We start from the raw sequence: 7,887 nt of genomic DNA on the forward strand, positions 1-7,887 counted from the left end.
AGTGGGTGGTGGGAATCGAAGAGTAGGTATTGGTCTGTGTGTGTGGGTTTTCTGTAAACCTCAATCTGCAGGTTCCTGTCCTCTTCAATGTGTACAGCGCAGTCCAGGAAGGCCAAACTGTTGTTGTGAACATCTTCTCGTGCGAACTTGATGTTACTGTCCACAGAGTTGATGTGTTCTGTGAAGGCTTGCACTTCCTGGCTTTTAATTTTGACCCAGGTGTCGTCCACATATCTGTACCAGTGGCTCGGTGCTGTTCCTCTGAAGGAGTTGAGGGCTTTATTCTTCTTTGCCACAATCAGGGATACTGGTGAGCCCATGGAGAGTTGAAAGTTTTTGTTTTTAGGAGTATATTTTGATGTGAGATTAAACAAGCTCGGGCTTTAAGAGTGTGCATATGAGCAGTTAGAACCTCCCCAGTATGTGCTCTCCAAGTAGAAGCAGGTGAAATGCCATTGTGGTTGAGGAGGAAGCAGCTGGGGGCTAATTATTAGGTCAGTTTAAGAGGGCATGGAGATAACCATCCAGCAAAAAGGGAGCTGCAGACGTGCTGGGAGAAGCAGACAACACAAAAAACAAGTTTTGGGTGGACAGGGGAGCAAATGGCAAAGGATACAGAGGTATATGATAAAGAGTTTGGCGCAAATGTGGTGTGGCCTATCAGACCTGTCTGGGAATTAGAAATACCATGTGTAGATTTGGAACTGCTTGAGATTAAACGCAATAATAAGAATGCTGATTTAACTAGTGTATATTATAGCTATAGGGAATGTAAGTAAGGAAAGTATTCAGATTTTCACAGATGGGTCAAAGGACATGCAAACAGATGCAACAGGGTCTGCAGTTGTTGTTCCTAGGTATCAGGTAGAACTTAGCAAAAGAACATCTGATTGTCTGAGTGTGTTTGCAGTTGAACTGTTTGCCATATTGATTGCGTTGGAATGGACAGAACAAATTAGTGATAAGGAAATATTAATATGTAGTGACTCTGTGTCAGCTCTTATAAGCATGAAGACATGCACAACTAGAAGTCACCTGGACTTGCTTTATGAAGTCTTATTTATGAATTCAAGAATAACTAGGCAGGGGGAAAATGTCATATTTCTGTGGGTCCCTGCACACTCGGGAATTCAGGGAAATGAGAAAGCAGATAAGGTGGCAAAAGAAGCAGTTAAAAAAGGAGATATTGAAGTCAACATTAAATTATCAAAATCAGAGGGGAAAGGAATAGTGTGGAGAAGTTTAAATCAACAATGGCAACAAAGCTGGGATAATGCAATAAAAATTAGACATTTACACAAAATCCAAAGCAAAGTATAGGTATAGGTATAGTATAGTAAAGGTATATCAAGAAGTAGGGGAGCAAAGAGGAAAGAGCAGGCGATAATAAGCAGGCTGAGAATTGGGCATAGCAATCTTAACAGCACACTTTTAATTACAGGAAAACATCCTCCAGGAATGTGTGAACAATGTCAGATATTTGGTTTTCTGAGGGCGACTGGATTAGATAGGCGGATTTAGTGCGTGTGAGGCGAGCACAACCGCGACACTTCACCTCACTCTGAAAAGGTCATGTCCTGGCAGTGTTAAATAGCTTTGGTTTTATATTTGATTTGATTACATTAATGTTTAAGTTGAGATTTACAAGAAATATTTTATTGCTGCTGTGTAAAGGGCAAACCCGTTCTCATCTCAGTGCGTCATTACCAACGCTTTCAGACAGCGTGACAAAGCATAATTATTTTACAGAAAAGGTACGTCTGTATAAAACGCCACAGTTTGCTACGTCGCAGCAGCACAAAGGAGGCTAACCCTCATGGCCGATGTGCTAGCAGGTAGCACAGCTACCACAGCTACCACAGCTAGCACAGGTAGCACAGCTACCACAGCTAGCACAGGTAGCACAGCTGTAGGGTTAGCCGGTTGGCATGCATAAAGTCAGTGACTTTGGTTTAAGCAATAACATTTTTGATGGTTATGGTAAGGGTAGGGGGCTTTGGGGGGCTGTCAACACCTAGCCCAGCACTAGTCAATATATAACGGTTTTTGGCAGTTGAAGCTTGATGTGAAAGAAAATGAGGCACAGATGCAAAATCTTTCACACCAAAGACAGATTTTGCATGAGGACTTCATGATGGCAAAGTTTCACTGATACCTATCGCCAGACAAAAACACTGTGAATGGACAATTCAGCAAAAAAAGTTTGGAAAATTCACACTTTATACACATCTGTAGGCTACATGGCAACTATGATATGCTTAAGGTTAGGGAAAAATTATCGTTAGGGTTAATAAAGAAGAAAAATGTAACTTGTCTGTGACAAGACATTAACTCTAGCCTCCAGCCAAAAAGGCACATCCATGACCTCTACACCCTTTCCACATTACAACATACAGTACTTCCTGTATTGCTACTAAACATTTCCATTAAACGTAAATCATGGAGCATGCATTTTTTCAGTGTGGACGCAATCCCTTAATAGTAGTTGTTTATTTTCTAATATTGACAATGTTTGTCCAAAGGAACTAGCTCAGAGCAGATGTAGAACTACTGAAGGACATATGAAGCCTAATCCGCTTAGTTCTGCTGTCGAAATGACTTACAAATATTCCTGTAAATAACATCACAGAGTACGGTCTAGACCTGCTCTTTTATGAAAAGTGCTATGAGATGACTGTTGTTGTAATTTGGCGCTATATAAATAAAATTGAATTGAAAGATTAAAAAATAATGAAGATGTTGTTTGTTTCATGGCGTTACAAAAGGTTTATATTAGACATTTGACAGTGGCGTGCTAGGCATTTCTGGTCATCGAGTGTCCTCTGGAGGGAATTTAATGTCAATTCATCTGTTTAAGGATGGAATTTGAAAACATTACTCTGACATTGTGTTTTAATAGTTTGGTGGTTAAGGGCTTGCCCTTTAGATCCAATGATTGAGGTACCAAATCCTGTCCATGGTATGCTAACCAAATGGAGCAAAACTGAACAGATATGTTTGCTGAGCAAGACTGTGGCATATGATGAACTCTTCTCTGTAGGTAGAGTTACAGAATTTGAAAAATTGCTGGTGATTGATGGATCAGCAGTTTGCAGCTAACAGCTGGCAGCTCTCACATGCATTTTCTTATGAAAATTCTAGTTCAGTTTGATGATTCTGAACTGGACCTATAAGAATGGGTATTTGCAAGTTTTTAAATCCTTGTCCCATCAGTGCCTATCATCAGAGCATGCGGGAACATAGCCTTTAGCTCATGTTTTCTGTCTTGGAATGTTACATGCCACAATGTCCTCAGCGTGTAAGATGCCCACCATTATCACAGATTAGAAAAAGCATGACATGAACCACTGTCTGCAAGTGGTCTGAATCCAACAGAGCCAGGCAAGTGCTCCCATATGCAGCGATCCGGGCTTATTTTAATGCTTCAGTATCGTCTAAAATAAAGACAATCAAAATCCGATCTTTTCTTTAGTGAAGTTTACTTTTGTCCACCTCAGCCTGCACCACTGCTCTCCCTAATGAGAGGTAACAAAGCTGTCCTCTTTCAGCATCTCATTTTTAGCATTCACTGGCTAAAATGACAAACACTGAAAGCGGCAGGTCAAATCAGAAGTCACAATGTTAATTCCATTGGTAACTTGATTGCAGGCCAAAGTAACACTAGGCTGTTGTCAGGTATGTGGAATCACCGCAAGCCTCTTTCTATACTCTGCCAACCATTGTTTGGGAGGTAAAAGAAGCATCACTCTGTAACACCACTGGATACCTGTAAGTGTTTCTGTAGTTCCCACAACACCAAGAGAGTGATATATCTTCTCTAGAGGTGAGGGCTGGCTGAAATCTGATTTTCTCCCCAAGGTGACACCCCCATTATCCTACATCATAATTGGCTATCTGCCAGACCTGGGTTTTTTCTGTGTTTTTCAATGTGCATTGTTTTCTTTTTTATGTAGCCTACTTTTGAAGGTACACTTTCTTGATAGGTGGATTTATTTACCAACACACAGAAATGTAAGAACCTGTAAGATACTGTAATGTGAGTATTCAAAGTACATATGAGAAATGGTAAATAAATGCTATTCAGACATAAAGTATGTGTGTGTGTGTGTGTGTGTGTGCACACTTGGGCCACGCCAGTCAAAACAGTCTGGACACGCCACTGTCTAGGCGCATTCGTCCAGTTAAACTTTCAGTCATTTCAGTTAAATTATTGAAGCTTGTCAACTCTATAGTTTTGAATCAGGACCTTCAGTATTTGGATTATCAGGAAGTACCTGATGAAAAATAAGGTGAATTGAGAATACAGCTGTTATTTCAGTGTGTCAGATATAAGTATTGGATTGCACATCCTACATCCTCAGAAAACTGTCAACTGTTAATCAGGGTGAATGGCGTGGCGTAACTATCACATGATGACTCCAAACAGCATAGCCAACAACAACTTACTCTGCGGAAGGCTGGGGTATCATGAATAGAGTGATTTCACTCTGTGTCTTCTGCCCTCGGACATGGTAGTCCCCGGCTGAATGTTGCTTCATGTAGGACAGACTACCATGGGCAACAGAAAATATTCAATAGCCAACTGTACACTTGAGAAGGGTCCAACAGCAGTCCTCCCTCCTGAGGCCCCTTCTTCTGTGAGCCAGTGGGACACATGGTAAATGGTCTGTACTTGTATAAGTCCTTCTATTAACACACTGAAGAGTAGAGCCTACGGTGCCAACTGCTCAACAGAAATACAAACACATCTCTCTAATAAAGGAAGGATGTTGCATGTTCAAATTGCACCAAAGGAGACACTGCACTCGCCTGGTCGCGTTTTTTCAGTATTATTAATTGTAGGTCACGGGTCAACATATAATCATGGATGTCTGGTTGGCTCAGTCAGAAGAACACAGGCCTTTAAATCTGAGGGTTGTATTTTTGCACATGCTCACAATAAAGCATGTGCTGGAATTTCAATTCATTTTTATTTATATAGCGCCAAATCACAACGGTTATCTCAGAGTGCTTTTCATAAATGTGTGCGTCCCGGTGACTGATCCACATCCATCAACCTATGGTCACTTACGCTCATTTCCTCAGCATCTCCATGCAGAGGAAAGTCCTGCACTTCTCATTCAGGGGAATCCAATCTCATGTTTCCTGATGGCTTTTTAGACATGTGTTAAGTAACCCACTGACGCTTCTGAATGTCTTTCAGAACTTTTCATTGTAGGAGATCTCAATTCAACTCAAAATAAAGGATTGCTGCAAAAAACTTTTATTTTATAGACACAATCAATTAAGAGGAAGTGATTATGTGAGTAACTGCTGCTGTCATGACTAAGATCTGCTAAAAAAAATAAAGGGAACACTTAAACACCACAATGTAACTCCAAGTCAATCACACTCCTGTGAAATCAAACTGTCCACTTAGGAAGCAACACTGACTGACAATCAGTTTCACATGCTGTTGTGCAAATGGAAAAGACAACAGGTGGAAATTATAGGCAATTAGCGAGACCCCCCCAATAAAGGAGTGGTTCTGCAGGTGGTGACCACAGACCACTTCTCAGTTCCTATGCTTCCTCGCTGATGTTTTGGTCACTTTTGCATTTGCCAGAGAACACCAAGATTGGCAAATTCGCCACTGGCGCCCTGTGCTCTTCACAGATGAAAGCAGGTTCACACTGAGCACATGTGACAGACGTGACAGAGTCTGGAGACGCCGTGGAGAACGTTCTGCTGCCTGCAACATCCTCCAGCATGACCGGTTTGGCGGTGGGTCAGTAATGGTGTGGGGTGGCATTTCTTTGGGGGGCCGCACAGCCCTCCATGTGCTCGCCAGAGGTAGCCTGACTGCCATTAGGTACCGAGATGAGATCCTCAGACCCCTTGTGAGACCATATGCTGGTGCGGTTGGCCCTGGGTTCCTCCTAATGCAACACAATGCTAGACCTCATGTGGCTGGAGTGTGTCAGCAGTTCCTGCAAGAGGAAGACATTGATGCTATGGACCGGCCCGCCCGTTCCCCAGACCTGAATCCAATTGAGCACATCTGGGACATCATGTCTCGCTCCACCCACCAACGCCACGTTGCACCACAGACTGTCCAGGAGTTGGTGGATGCTTTAGTCCAGGTCTGGGAGGAGATCCCTCAGGAGACCATCCGCCACCTCATCAGGAGCATGCCCAGGCGTTGTAGGGAGGTCATACAGGCACATGGAGGCCACACACACTACTGAGCCTCATTTTGACTTGTTTTAAGGACATTACATCAAAGTTGGATCTGCCTGTAGTGTGGTTTTCCACTTTCATTTTGAGTGTGACTCCAAATCCAGCCTGTTCACATCTGCCCCTGTGAACAGGCACTGCACTAGTTTCTAAAAGTCCAATTGAAAATGCATCAAAAATAGAATAGAAATAGAAAAACAGGCAAACAAGCAACAGAAGCAGACTGAACATACTGACCTGAAGACAGACACGAAGACAGTCAGAATAAGTGCTGAACATCTCGTAGTTATGAATGGTGATGTATTCACTTACTCACGTACTAGAGTGCATTACAATCCTATCTTTGCATAGTCTTGCGATCCTGTGAAGTGCTGTACCTGTATCAGGCAGTGATGTTCTCCATCATGACGCTCTTAAACAATGACTCAAACTGATTGCAGCTCTAACCAGGCCCTCAATGATGTGGACACCAAAGATGCTTGAAGCTGTCCACCCTTTACACCAAAATTAGGGGCGTAGTTCATTCCCCGCTTCCTTCCAAAGTCTACTAGTGACTCCTTAGTCTTGCTGACGTTCAGGAGTAGCTTGTTGTCCTGACACCAGCAGGTCAGGTCCTCGTCCTCCTTCAGTTAGGCCTTTTAGGCCTTATATGTGATCAGCTATGTCATCAGCAAACATGACGACTGTGTACAGGGAGTATAGCAGGGGGCTCCAGGATGAGGGTGTCCTCTCCTTTACCCCCAAACCATGACATCCAGCTGGGAAATAAATGCGACATCCTCAAAGAGTTCCTTCCTACATCTCCCCAATCTTAGCATGGGTCTCACAGCTTAATATCGCCTTCGCTCCCTCCACCAGCCATGTCAGTGCACTCCTCCCGCACCAGGGCTCGCCACTTCATACCGCACTTTACACCAACTCCACAGTGGGCTCCTGCCCCTCTAGCTGTCCACCGTTCTCCTTCCATTCCCTCGTGTGTGCAATGTTCTCCACCTCCCATTCCAGCCACTCAATGGTGGTGTGGGTTGCTTTAGCCGCACACTCAGTCTTCACACCGGCTACAGTCTACCTGCCTGAAGTAGTTTTTATTGACAAGTTTAACCTCTTCTGAAAACGCCCATCTTTCAATTTGTTTTACAATATCTAGAATTGTACTTCGCCCTGACTATCCTCCGTTCAAAATCGGCAACACAACCATCACTTGCTCAAAGGATCAAAAAGAATCAACACACAATGTGGATACTATCTTTTTATAGCGTGATCTGAATTTATTATGTGCAACAGACTGTTGGAACTCTCCCCCAGTGACTAACATTTTTAGTTCTCCCAGAACAGGCATGGTTGGGGTTTTTAAGAATCGCTTTACATGCAGTCTTCTGTCAACTACACCAGGTTTTAGGTGCAAGTATTTAAGGTTGAACAAGCCTGCCCATTACTTTGTGCACAGACCACCAAAGTACAATAAGGACTTTCTATGATTGTGTGCCCAACTTTGATAAAATTTTTTGTCTGTTGTACATTAAAGCAAGTTGGTTAGCCAGTTTTTACAATTTGTGGACTCTCTCGGCCTGTTACTGCCCCTACACATGAACATGGCCATACACTTGATGTGGTTTTACCATTAGGTTTCCCTGTTGAGCTGGATGACACAGGTTTATGATCAGATAGAAT

This window comes from Micropterus salmoides, unplaced genomic scaffold, assembly GCF_014851395.1.
Source record: "Micropterus salmoides isolate LMB-PRFRI ecotype aquatic unplaced genomic scaffold, ASM1485139v1 Ms_hic_scaffold_2, whole genome shotgun sequence".
Taxonomy (NCBI): domain Eukaryota; kingdom Metazoa; phylum Chordata; class Actinopteri; order Centrarchiformes; family Centrarchidae; genus Micropterus; species Micropterus salmoides.